The following is a 13377-nucleotide window of genomic DNA, read 5'->3' as shown; positions in this document are numbered from 1 at the left end:
ATTTAAAGCTAAGCATTTTTTTTTCCCCCAGCTACTCTCAACACCGTTCCTTAGGATTTGGAAATAAACTGAGAAGATGAATGAATTTCATGTCAGAATAAGAAATCCTTTTGCAAGTCAGATGGGTTTTGCAATCTTTGCTGTCCACAGAATTGAAGGAGGGCCTAATCTAGTTGTCAGTAGATAGATCATTAAAAATAATTTTTGATGACAGATCACTATGTGATTTGACTTTTCTGTCATCACATTGCTATAACAAAACACCTTTCATTCCCACCAGCTTCTCTAAGTGAAGAGGGTTTCTCAGCACTTATAGCCAGTGGTATGCTGGCAAATATTTAACAATAGGTGGTATATGGGGTGGTTTGGGGCTCAGGAAGTGGTCGTTTGTACCATTTGCCAATTTCTGTGGTGTAAATACTCCCACCATGGCTGATTTCAAGCTACCAATGTGATGTCACTTAACTTGGAGTTGGTTAGGAATGAGCAGTATTTCTACCACACAGATATAATAGGTGCAAATAATATCAAGAACATAGATAACAGTAAAATGTAGGTAAATAATTAGGCAGTGATGAGTTTTGAATACTTATTTCCTTTGTTGTTGTTGTTTCTAATTTTTTAAGCAGAGATGTGACACCTTTTTATTTATTTTTATTTTTTTAATCCTCACCCGAGGACACTTTTGCATTTATCTTCAGATAGAGCGGGAGGGAGAGAGGGGGAAGAGAGACAGAGAGAAACATCCACACGAGAGAGACACATCGAGTGGTTGCCACCCACACCACCCCAACCAGGGCAGGGACAAACTGCAGCCGAGGTACGTGCCCCTAGCAGGAACCGAAACCGGGTCTCTCTGGTCTGCAGGCTGACACTCTAACCGCTGAGACAAACCGGCCAGGGCCCCTTTGTCTCTTATGTAGTTGATTTAATTGTAAGTTTATATCATTTCATCTTTAGTGACAGTTATGTTTAACTACTACCCACAAAATCTCCCAAACTTGAACAAATACAAGCTGGCTTCAGCACACCACTCACTGCTCAACAGCTGTAAAAATGAGGAATACAATTATTGTTAAAATGATCTCATTCTAGCACAGGCAATATTCACCCAGGGATATATGAGCTAACTGGGAAGGAAAATTTACCCAATTTTACTTTTTCTGTTTAATGATTATTTAGCAAAGTTTGGGGACTGGTTTCATGAGTACATACATATGTCAAATTGTACACTTTAAATATTTAAATATTTTCTGTCAGCCCTATCTCAACAAAGGTATTAAAATTTTTGGTAGGACATTAAAAAATTGTAACATATTTACATTGTCTTGATTAACTGCACTCTGATGGTAATTATAACGATAGAAAAATTTAATACCCCATCTTATGGTCATAGAAAGTAAAATAATAATCCAATAGTCATATATATTTTTTAGGCAGAGTAATACGATAAAGTTATCAGTAGGCATTAAAAAATACATATGGTGAAATTTTGCAGTGGAGCACAGAGTGGAAATTTGAATTCAAGTAGAAAAAGGAATGATGTGAAATTTCTGTTAGAGAAGAGCTTGCCCCATGTATTTTATTATTTTTTTTAGTGAACAAGCTTTTAATACAGCTCAGGTAAGTAAAATACTGTACACTGTAAGAGATCTAGAAAACTAGAGCTTTGAGTCTTGTGGGTTTTTTTAATGTTTATTATTATTATTATTATTTTTTTTTTTTTTTAAATCCTCACCCGAGGACATTTTTCCAATTTTTGTACAGATAGAGTGGGAGGGAGAGAGGGAGAGAGAAACATCGATGTGAAAGGGACACATCGAGTGGCTGCCACCCGCACGACCAACCAGGGCCGAGGACAAACTGCAACCGAAGTACGTGCCCTTAGCGGGAACCAAACCTGGGTCTCTCCAGACCACAGGCCGACGCTCTAACCGCTGAGCCAAACCGGCCAGGGCTATTATTTATTTTTTTTAAGAGAAAGAGGAATGGAGAGGGAGAGATAGGAACAGCGATAAGAGAGAGAAGCATTAACATTGATCAGCTGCCTCCTGAACATCCCCTACTGGGGATCGAGCCCACAACCTGGGCCTTGGCCCTGCCTGGGAATTGAATCAGCAGCCTCTTGGTGCATAGGCCGATCCTCAACCACTGAGCCACACCAGCCGGGCTCAAGTCTTTTATGCAGAGCAGCAGCCCTTCAGGGGATGCCACGTTGATCTGCTTCGTGGACGCAAGCAGTGTGTCCAGCCTAGGGGTGGGGTGGGGTGCACCTGGGTCCTGTTGTCACTTGGGTATTCTTGAACTGAATAAAAGACCGCATAAGACCAAGAACTGGGAAAACAAAACAAAAAAAGACCAAGAACTGGGCCAACACGAAGGATTAAGTTGGAATGCCCCCCATCCCTTGGCACTAGATGTAGCCCCAGCCTTCAGCTTCTGGTTTTTGGTTCTTCCTGGGAACTGTGTTGGGTTCTTGAAGGTTAAACACAGTCCACGATAGCACCTTGCAGCTTGGCCTAATGGTAGTGACTTCTGTAGCTCTCCCGTCTACTGCGGTCTCATTTCACTGGGTACTCAGACAAGCCATTTAGATGATCTGTTTCACCATCCCTGCTGAGCTACCCCTCCCCGACATCTCACAGGTCAGTGGCTTGAAATGTTCTGGAAAATCAATCAGCATATTCGTTTCCATAAGGGACAACATAAGTCCCTTTGTCCCCCAGGTCTTCTTGAAGCTTCCTGAACTCATCTCTATCTCCTATCCAAATCAGCGTGACACGTGTTAGGTCAGGTTTGTGCTTGACAGTCTCTGGAAAAAGGGCTTGGAAAGTGATGTCATCCACAGTCTGGCCACACCCAGGCAAAGAAATGACTTGTCTTCACAGACTTTCTAGATCTCTGTCGTAACTTCAGTGTTCCCGAGCACATGCTGATACCCAGCTGCGTGAAGGACAGTGACACTGGGGTTGGAGTAGACCCCATAAAGCTCAGCTTCTGCTTCTCTTGAGCCCACTCTAGGACCATCAGTAAGGCCAAGAATTCCAGGTGTCTTCCCTGGTCAGCTGCATACAGTTCCAGGAGACTGTCAACATTTGTACTCAATACCAGGGCTCCATTTCCCATCAGGTGGAGAACTGACAGTAGCTGCTTTCCAGAGTCTTCCATCTTTGATTCCACATCATGGAATACCGCATATACACAGTCCTGCATATAAACAGATCCGTCATTATTACTAGCACGAGGAGCGTTCCTGAATAAGGTCACGGGCAACATGAGCAAAAGTCTTATCTTCCTGGAGACATTTCTGAAATTTTTTGCTCTCCTTATCTTCTGGAAGATCAAAGTCCGTGGCAGCACCCAGTAAGGCCCGAATTAACACCCGCCAGGATTTCAGGGCTGGAGCCGCAGCATTCATGACTGTTCCAACCACCGGCTCAAGTTCCTGGGGCTCCTTACTCTCTAAGCTTGAAGACAGCGTCCCAGCTTTTTGGTGGGGGCTGTGCTGTCACGGAAGAATCCACAAACGCTGCCTGTGTCCGAGGCTTGGCTGCCTGTAGAAGCCATCAAGTTCCGTGCCTGCTCCAAAAGCCGCTGCTGCTCTAACTCTGTTCATGTATTTTTTAAATGGATGGCTGTAAGTATCAAATTGCTAGGGTATTTAATTAACTGGATACATTTAAAAGAGTTATGGAATTGTTTGAGTGTAAGACTTTACAATGTGTCAGAAATTACAACCTTGGTAACTACATAAACTTAAAAATTTTTTTTTTCTTTATTGATTTTAGAGAGGGAGGAAGGGAGAAGGAGAGAGAGAGAGAAACATCGATGAGAGAGAACATCGATTGGCCGCCTCCCGCATGCCCCCCACTGGGGATCGAGCTCACAACCTGGGCACGTGCCCTGACCAGGAATCAAACCGGTGACCTCTTGGTGCATGGGTCGACGCTCAACCACTGAGATACACAGGCCGGACACTACGTAAACTTTTTTAAAAAATTATTATTATCATTATTATTATTATTATTATTATTTTTTAATCCTCACCTGAGGACATTTTTGCATTTATCTTCAGATAGAGCAGGAGGGAGAGAGGGAGGAAGAGAGAAAGAGAAACATCTATGTGAGAGAAACACATCGACTGGTTGCCACCTGCACGACCCCAACCAGGGCCGGGGACAAACTGCAAGCGAGGTACATGCCCTTAGCAGGAACCGAACCCGGGACTCTCTGGTCTACGGGCCGACGCTCTAACAACTGGACCAAACTGGTCAGAGCACTACATAAACATTTGATGAAAAAGGTTAACAGTCAACTAAAAAGTGTGTAAGGAACATAGTTTTTCTTTCTTTCTTTTTTTTAATCCTCACCCGAGGACATTTTTCCATTTTTTGTTCAGATAGAGTGGGAGGGAGAGAGAAGAAGAGACACAGAGAGAGAAACATCGACGTGAAAGGGACACATCGAGTGGCTGCCTCTTGCATGCACGACCCAACCAGGGCCGGGGACAAACTGCAACCGAGGTACGTGCCCTTAGCGGGAACCGAACCCGGGTCTCTCTGGACCGCAGGCCGACGCTCTAACCGCGGAGCCAAACTGGCCAGAGCTACATAGTTTTTCAATAGTCATTTAGAGGGTACATGAGCAAAAGCAATTGAGGACTACTAGTTGAGACAGTTAGAGGAAGCTCTTCTATAAAACTATGCCAACCCCCTGAAATTAAGAAATTAAATTCCCTTTCTCCAAGGTCTGAGAATCTCTTTGAAGGTGTATAGTATGTTCGAATACAGCTCTTTGTGGATCTGTGGGGTTTTAACCTGTGCTCCTTGGATCGGGGGCAAAGGGTACATGGATTGTCACTACTTTTGTAGGGTTTGTCTCTTTGTAAATTTTTCTGGGCAAGAAACTTCAGATTCTCTCTGTAGATGCACAAAGAAGTCATGACCTCCAAAGAGTTCAAAACAATTAGACCTGGGGCTCTTTAAAAAATTATGATGGGTTCTTCTCTGGCTCTAGAAAACAAAATGCAGTAGTCAAAGTTTTGTAGAATTGAATTGAAGTCCCCAGTTATCTGCCTGAGACTGAAGTTAAAAAAACAAGAGCCTGGCTGGTGTGGCTCAGTGGTTGGGCATCCACCCATGCACCAAGAGGTCACCGGTTCGATTCCTGGTCAGGGCACATGCCCAGGTTGTGGGCCCGATCCCCAGTGAGGGGCATGCAGGAGGTGGCCGGTTGATGTTCTCTCTCAATGTTTCTATCTCTCTCTCCCTCTGCCTTCCTCTCTCTCTAAAATAAACAAAGAAAAAAAAAACACAACAACAATAAGAAAATAAAAAGCCAACCAACCAACCAAACAAAACCCACAGAGGTGTTAAGGTAAGAAATTCTTGATTAAAATCCTGGTTCCATCATCACCTACTTAAACAAACAAACAAGGAGAAGAAGGAGGAGGAGGAGGTGATGAAGAAGAACAACAACAACAACTACAAAAATAGAGGGGAAAAAAATCCTGGTTCCAACATTTGCCAGTTAGAGGAAAGTCTGAAAGTCACTTTGCTCCTCAGTAAAATGGGGGTAAAAGACCCACTTCTTGGAGGCAATTAGGAGGATAGAATAAGGTGAAGGCCAGGTCCATAGTACGCGCCCCCATTATAGTCCCCCCCCCCTTTCTTATTTTCTACCTGTGAGGTGGAGTGAGTCTGGGACATGTTCTCCTCGTAGCTTCTTTCAAGCAGAGACGTGATTCAGGGAGTCAAGGGGCACCCATCTCAAAAACGGAGGTGAGACCCAGCCTACAAGGGTGAAGATGCCCCTCCCCCTCTTTCCAGGCCTCTGAGGCCTGAGTTTAACAGGGGCTGTGTGCACAGCTGGAGCATCGGAGACACCGAGGCCAAGAAGCTACAACAATCCTGTCCCTAACGGCCCAGCTCAAATGCCTCCTCCTCCTGGAAGCCTTCTTAAATCCCTCACCTCTCTGTCTAGCTCTCATCTCTCTTTCCCCTGAGACCTCGAATACTGTGTCTGTCCCTCCCCTTGGGCAGACCTTTCAACTTAAGAGAGAGGCAAACCTGTTGTAAGATAGGCAAACCGAGGCCCACACGGTGAGTCAGCATCCACCGGAGGTATTTCTAAGAATTCGAAAAAAAACCCTCACCTCCTCCAATCCCTCTCTCTCTTTGCTTTTCTTTTTTTTTGTCATAACGCTTTCCTTACTCGACAACATGTCATTTATTCTTTTACTTATGTATCATCTGTTTCCCCGCCAGATTTAGCTTCATGAAAGCAGAGACATTGTCTTGTTCACAGACGTATCCCAGGTGCCTTGCTCCAGTAAGTGTTTGCTGTGTAGGTAACTGGACGAATGCCACTTGGACGGTTGTCCTTAGAGCCAAGCAGAGAAATGCATTCATTTGGTCATTTATCCAATAAACTTTTAATGACCATCTTCTAAGTAAGAGGCCTTCTGAAGAATCCCGGTGAATGAGACATTATTCTTGCTCTTAAACAATTTCCTGATCAGTGAACAATGGCCACCAGTGCGCTGGCAACTTGATGCATTGTCTTCTCTGTGTCAGAGCAGCTCTTGAAATCGCCAGGACTCAAGAATAAAAGGGTTGGCATTTTTAGAAGGATATAGGAGGGTTAAAGACTAAAACAGAAAAGACATCAAGAACTAAGATGATTCCAGGGGCTGGCAGACTTCTCTCCAGCTTTTGAAGTCTGTGTGGGCTTTATTTGAGAGTGTCTCTTTTTCCTAGATGTGTACCTCTCACTCTCTGACTGACTCACTGGCTGGCTCTCTCTTCTAGGCTGAATTTGAGAAACAGCCAGTCTGATTGGTCTTCATTGTCTCTTAGAGCGAGAGCTTTCAGGTCAGACCAGTTCTTGGATTACTAGTTGGCCCAGAGGGTGAATATCATCTAGTTTCTAACATACCCTGAGCAGAGGGTATGTTTAGTTAAACAGGAGTGTTGAACATTTCTCTTTTACAGATGAGAAAACAGGCTCAGAGAGGAGAAATGACAACAGACTTTGTAGCAAAGCTGACTTGCAAACCTATGACTGAAAAACACATGCTCTTGCTGTTTGCCACTGAAATTTGGGGGTTGTTTGTTATGCAGCAACAGCTGACTAATACAAGATTCAAATCCAGTTTCTTTGATTATGTTTCACCATGTCCCACTGAGTTTATGGGTCTGATTTCTGTTCTCCCCATTTTTGAAGTGTCTCCTATCCCCAAAGGAACAGAGAGGAAAACACTGGAAAAGAGGTTGAGAAATTTGTTCCTGAGAATCACCTGCATACTGAGCTCTTGCTTCCCCTGCATCCAACTCCATAGCTAGAGAGAAAGACATAGATAATAACAGTTCCAACCATACGCAGAGTTCTTCAAAGAGGTTTCATCTAGGTTATTACTGCATTTGCACACCCAGACAGTTCCAGAAGGTAGCCAGGGCCGGTATTATTACAACCAGTGGATAGTTGAGGAAACTAAAGCTCAGAGGGTAAAATGAGTTGTCTGGGTTACAAAGCCTCATCTAAACCCAGATCCCTTGGTTTCTAGCCTTGGGCTCTTTCCACAGACTCCCTATTGCCTCTGAGTCCCTGACAGAGACCATCATTCATCTGAGCACTTCTCTGTGGTAGTACAGGACTATGTGGTTCACCTGCCACGGCATCTGGAGCTAGAGTGCAGTGCACAGAGCAGGACACTTTGACCCTCAGCCCATCATCTCACTTCACCAACCATTCATTGAGCCTCCCCTTTCCTCCCAACTTGCCCTATTCCTTTGAGGTCCCTTTCCCCAGCCTCTGTCCAACATCTGGTCAAGGTGGAGACAGTGCAACTATTTTCCAGGTGCCACAGAACTCAGAATGTGTTCTTCATACAAATGCTGTTGGTGCAACAGAAAAACAGGGTAGCCTGTTGAAGCCTGGCTGGCCGTTTGATTTACGACATGGGCAATTCACTTGGCTCTGTGTTTTCTCCTTCTATAAAGGAAGGTTCTCATGTGATGACACAGGGCCATTACAGATGCTCTGTCTCCTTCGCCTGGCACATCCTTGCCCTGGCTAACCTCAGCCATCTCTGGGGCTTACTACCAGCAGGCTACTTGCTCAGAGAGACCTTTCCCTAAGGCCAAATTGTGGTCCTGCCCAAATTCTTTTACATCACTTCCTTCATAACACTGCCACTTATATTTATACAATTATTTGCTTTCTTGTTTTCTTGGGTATCTCCTCTGCTAGACCCGAAGTTGCCTGCAGGGAGGGGCTGTGTCTGTTTCCTATATCCAGAGACTAGCATAGTGCCCGCTACCTAGTAAGTACTCAAAAAATATTTGTTGGGCCCTGACTGGTGCAGCTCAGTTGGTTGAGCATCTTCCCATGCACCGAAAGGTCGCCGGTTTGATTCCAGGTCAAGGCATATGCCCAGGTTTCAGGTTTGAGCTGTCAGGGTGTGTGCTGGAGGCAACTGATCAATGTTTCTCTCTCCCTCTCTCTCTCTAAAATCGATAAAAACATGTTAAAAAATATTAGTTGGGTGAGTGAATGAAACTGCCCCCCTTTCCATCCCTCCCACCTCCTCCCACCCCGACTACCCCCCTCACCTCCCAGGGGTGTTGCAAGGTGACAGTGAACTGTAAGCTGGAAATTCCGAGGTGAGGGTTGAGGTCCGGAGCCCCCACTCCTCCGCTGTTCACTCAGTTCCCATGACACTCACCTCCTTGCTCTCCCTCTAATATGCTGATCTCATTCCTGCCTCGGGGCCTTGCACTTGTTCCTTCATCTAGAATGTTCTTCCCAGATAATCGGTTGGCTCCATCTTTCACTCCAATCAGACCTCTGTTTAAAATGCCACCTCTTCAGGGAAGGCTCTCCAGACCACCATTTCTGAACTGATTTGTCTCACCATCCTGCTCTCTGTCCTCCCTTCCCCCATTTTCCTTCATCGCAGTTCTCACTACTTGATGTTAAATTTTATAATTTGGTTGACTTGTTTACTGTCTGCTCCTCCATGATAACATAAACTCTATGAAGTCACAGTTTTTCTCTTCCTTCACTTTATTTGTGTATATCTGTATCACTCAGACCAGTTTCTGGTAAATGCGCAATGAATACTTATCAAAGAAATGACTGACCGAATGAATGATAATGAAAAGAAGTTGAAAAAAAAACCCAGTTTTTTCTTCTCAAAATAAAGCCCTGAATCACTCAAGTTCAGACCAAGGAATAAATTATACTTAGGGTTAAGACCAACGACACCTAGCAGTGACCTGAGCAAGTCACTTCCTTCTCTGAGCCTCAGTTTCCTCATCTGTTAAGTGGGAATATTGTATCCACAATTCACAGGCTTGTTTTAGAAATTATATGAGGATTAGATGAGCTAACTGAAGTGTCTGGCACACAGTAGGTACTCAGCAAATACTCCTTCCCAAACATGGAGCCATACAGAGCCCTTAAAAATGTCTGGGTAACAGAGGATTCTCGATCTGAAAGAAAAAACAGGCAGGTGATTAGCTCTCTCTCTCTCTCCTCACTCTCCAGTTTCCTGTTTCAAAGAGGAGCTTGCTGGCCAGAGCCCAGGATGGTCACTGATGCACAGGACAAGCAGCCAAACGCTGACCTCCCACATGGAGTTTCCAAAAAAGCGTAAGCACAGTTGTATAAGCTGTCCCTGAGACACGTGTCTCCCCTGACATGTTTTCACCAAACATTCCTTGAAAGGGATCATGTGAGCAGGGCTGTAAGGCAGCCCAGGGGAGGAAGAAAGGAGAAAGGTAGGGAGTTGGAGAAACTCGGGGTGGGGTGGGATTAGGAAGAGGGTACTACTATGTACCCTACTATGTGCCAGACACTGGGCTCACTCTGATATCTGCCTAGATCCTTGCCATAAATCTGAGAGATCAGGTATTGCCACTCACACATTCCAACAGAAGAAAAATAACAATAATTAATATTGTTAACATTTACATAATGCTATTGCCAGGCGGTGAGGTAAGCACACATTTAACCCTCAGGACAGCCCATGACATGGGAATATTCTGACCCTCATTTCATAGAAGAAGAAACCGAGACTCAGAAAGATGAAATCACTCCCCCAAGGTCACCCAGCAAGACAGTAGTAGAGCCAGGATTTGAATACAAGCAGGGCTCCAAAGCCCTTAGACCTGTTTGAGGACATTTCCCAAGGGATTCGTGGGGGTGGATCTGGAAAGTTACCCCAGCAGCAGTTGTTCTTACTTGACCATAGTGGGAGCCGAGTGAGGGAGTGACGTAAGTGACGTCACCAAGTGAGCAGAGGCACTCCCGGGGGACAGTTTGTCCCAGCCTGTGGCTGTTTGGCATTCTGCCTCTGACCTAAAGTTTAAAATTTCATTCATAAGTTTGTAATCACAAACTTGGCCACGAGAGAAGGGACCTTGGAGATCAGCTATTCTAGTCCAACCCCCTCATATTACAGATGGAAAAAAAACCCCTGAGGTCCAAAGACAGACGCGTACATGGCAAGGTCACAGAGCAATTTTCTGTTAGGACAGTTGGTTTGAAGTCAATTACAGATCATCTTGTTCTGTAATTACCAAATATAGCTGTACCTCTGAATCATTTGGCAAGCTCTTTACATACACAGATTTCTGCACTCTGCTTCTGGAGATTCAGACTTTGGTTTGCCACAAGGCCTAGGAATCTGACTACGTGATATGCTCCATGGGTGATTCAGATGCAACAGGGCCATGGACTGCATTTGCAAGTTGAGTCCAATGCCCCTCTTTTGTTTTCTAGTTTCGGATACTAAGAACCAGCATGGGATTTGCCTAAGGTCACATGACACGTCAGTGTACTCCTAGCGCAGGCTTTGTGGTCTGAACCCAAAGCTCATTCTTTATTCTCCAGCTGCCTGTGGTCACATTCTTAAAACAAACCCAAGAGGCTGGCCAAGGGTTACTGTGGTTTTCCCCAGTGCTTGGTTTCCTTGTTGCACCTTAATAAAAACACAGAATGGTGCCCATTTCTGGGCCTAGGAATGGTGAGAATTCAAGAGCTGGAATCCTCCATGGAAAAGGAAACTGCACTAGGCGGTCCTGCTGGCCCTCGGGGGTTTCCCAGAAACAAATTCCAAGCTCTAAGGATGACGTCAGATACCAGCAAAATTCCAGGCTCTAAGCATAATGTCAGATACCAGCACCAGCTATCCAGCCTGCCCCAACGCCTCGGCTCCAGGCTACCTGTGTTTTCCATTTCAGGAGAGTGGGTAGGGAGAGCCTTCCCTCCGTGGGAGGAGACATGCTGGACAAGGACCAGCTGTGACGTCAGGGGACGCGCCTCAGGAAGAGCCACACATTCCAGTACCTAGAAGGAAGACGAACCTGCTTCCAGGAACTAAGTTAAACCTCTCAAGTACTTTTCCCGGGGCTCTCCTCCCACCACCTCAATCCTTTACCCCAAAGCTACCCGAGTCGGGGGGCTCACTGCTCCCTTTCCATCTCCCGCTACTCCACTACTCGTTTCCGTTTCTTTCCTATTTTTCTTCCGGACTGGTATCTCGGTGTTTAGAGTCAGATGTCCTGGGTTTGAATCTCAGCTCAGCTTCCTATGAGCTCTCTGACCTAGATAGAGTCACCCCCTCTCTGAGCCTCAGTTTCCACTTCCAAAACGAGAATAATATCTATCTTCTTGGATTGTGAGGGTGAAACAAGATCATGTAGGTACCTAAACAGATGTTTTCTCAGAAACACTGGATCATGTAAGTAGAGACCAGAGAGATTTAAATATAGACGGGGGGGGGGGGGGGGGGGCAAAAAGTAGGTTTACAGTTGTGAGTCTGTGAAACAGTTTATTCTTATATTATTAGTTATTTATTGTTGTGTTATTTATTACTATTACTACTTTTGCTCACCCCTGTATTTTTTCCCCAAGCGAAACAATGATTTTATTTGAGGCATAAAGGCACGTGTTTCTATCACACAGAGGGGTTGGCATGAGGGTTCTGGTTTCTAAGACAAGATTTTGTCTATCTTAGACACAGCTTCTATCACAGCTTCTTGGGAAATGAATTAGAAGGGGAGCAAGATACAGCCTGGAAAGAATAGCATTACTGTTGCTGGAAAGCTGGAAAGAATGGGAAGCTCTTTTCCAAATTTGTGTACATTTAATAGAGCCCGAAGAATGAAGAACATGGTGTGGGGGGAAACGGTCTAAGTTCCTGGTGTTGGCAGTGATGCTGGCATCTCTGTCCACAGCAAGGACTCACCCCTAAATGAAGGCAACAGGGTGGACTTGGCAATATTGACTGCAGCAACATATTGGGGCCCCCTGTTCTCTCTGGATTTCCAGTTCAGTCACCTCTTACCCTGAAGAATTCAAAGAGGAAAGGCAGAGTCTAAGCCATGGACACTGCTACTTGTTCGATGAAGCCAGCCAGGGTCCATTCTGACAGGCCTGCACACTCACGGGTGCTCAGGGTGATGTGGACCTTGTTGTACACGTTACATCATTCAGGATGGTGGTCCAGTTTCTCAGCCTGCAGGGCCACTCTTGTCACGAAGCTAAAAGCCCTGTTAAGTCTTTGAAATGGAACTGCTTGCAGGTGGCATCTTGGCCTTCCAGCTCATTCCACCCCGCAGTCCTCAGGTTTGGCAGCAGCTGGTCCCTCTCCTCAACACTTAGCATGTGTGCTTTGCCAGCCATGTCAGGGCACAGTGGTGTGGACTTGGGTGAGCAACAGGTGGAGGTGGAGAGGGTGAACGCAGTGCGGGGTGCACCCACCCCTGTATTTTTATTGAACCAATTTGAGGAACCTAAGAGAATGGTTGAACTGGAAAGTCCCTCAGAAATCTTTAGGCCTTAATAACTTCAAAACTGGAGTCCAAGTGAATTGTTTACAGTATTTCCAAATGATAAAGGAAATCACATACTCCTGATAAAGTCTCAAGTTTCTTTACGTTTGTCTGGAATTGTATCAACTCACGGTTGTCACATGCTGTTCAGAAGTTCTGATTGGTAGTTACATGGGTCTTTGATACTGTTTTGTTAATGGGAAAATAATTAGCAGGAGGGTAGATTAAATGTTGGAAACAATGTTGCCCAACTCCCCATTTCATGAACAGGGAAGTTGAGTTCAAAGAAGGAAGTGGCTTGCTAGTCACTTAGCTAGTAGAGCTGGCTGGAAAATCCAAGTCCCTTTCCCACAACCAGTTACTTCCCTTCTTTCCATTCTGGAGAGGGGGAACTTATTATCAATGAAGTTGAGGGGTTTCAGTCTGCTGGTGCAGGAATAAAGTGACTCATCAGTTTGCTGCTGCCCTTTCTCCACTCTTGACTCATTCAGCAAATATTTACTGACTGTCCACACTATCTGGACTCAGAAGAGAAGGC

At 45.1% G+C, this 13377-nt stretch overlaps 2 pseudogenes; both read right to left on the bottom strand.

Moving 5' to 3' along the window:
* Positions 1–2590: 2590 nt before the first annotated feature.
* Positions 2591–3567, bottom strand: LOC118618432 (annotated as a pseudogene).
* An 8815-nt stretch (positions 3568–12382) lies between these two features.
* On the bottom strand, positions 12383–12690 carry LOC118618431 (annotated as a pseudogene).
* Between the last annotated feature and the right edge of the window lie 687 nt (positions 12691–13377).

This window comes from Molossus molossus, unplaced genomic scaffold (genome assembly GCF_014108415.1).
Source record: "Molossus molossus isolate mMolMol1 unplaced genomic scaffold, mMolMol1.p scaffold_m16_p_6, whole genome shotgun sequence".
Taxonomy (NCBI): domain Eukaryota; kingdom Metazoa; phylum Chordata; class Mammalia; order Chiroptera; family Molossidae; genus Molossus; species Molossus molossus.
The sequence above is the reverse complement of the archived record's forward strand: the minus strand, read 5'-3'. Positions and strand labels throughout refer to the sequence as shown.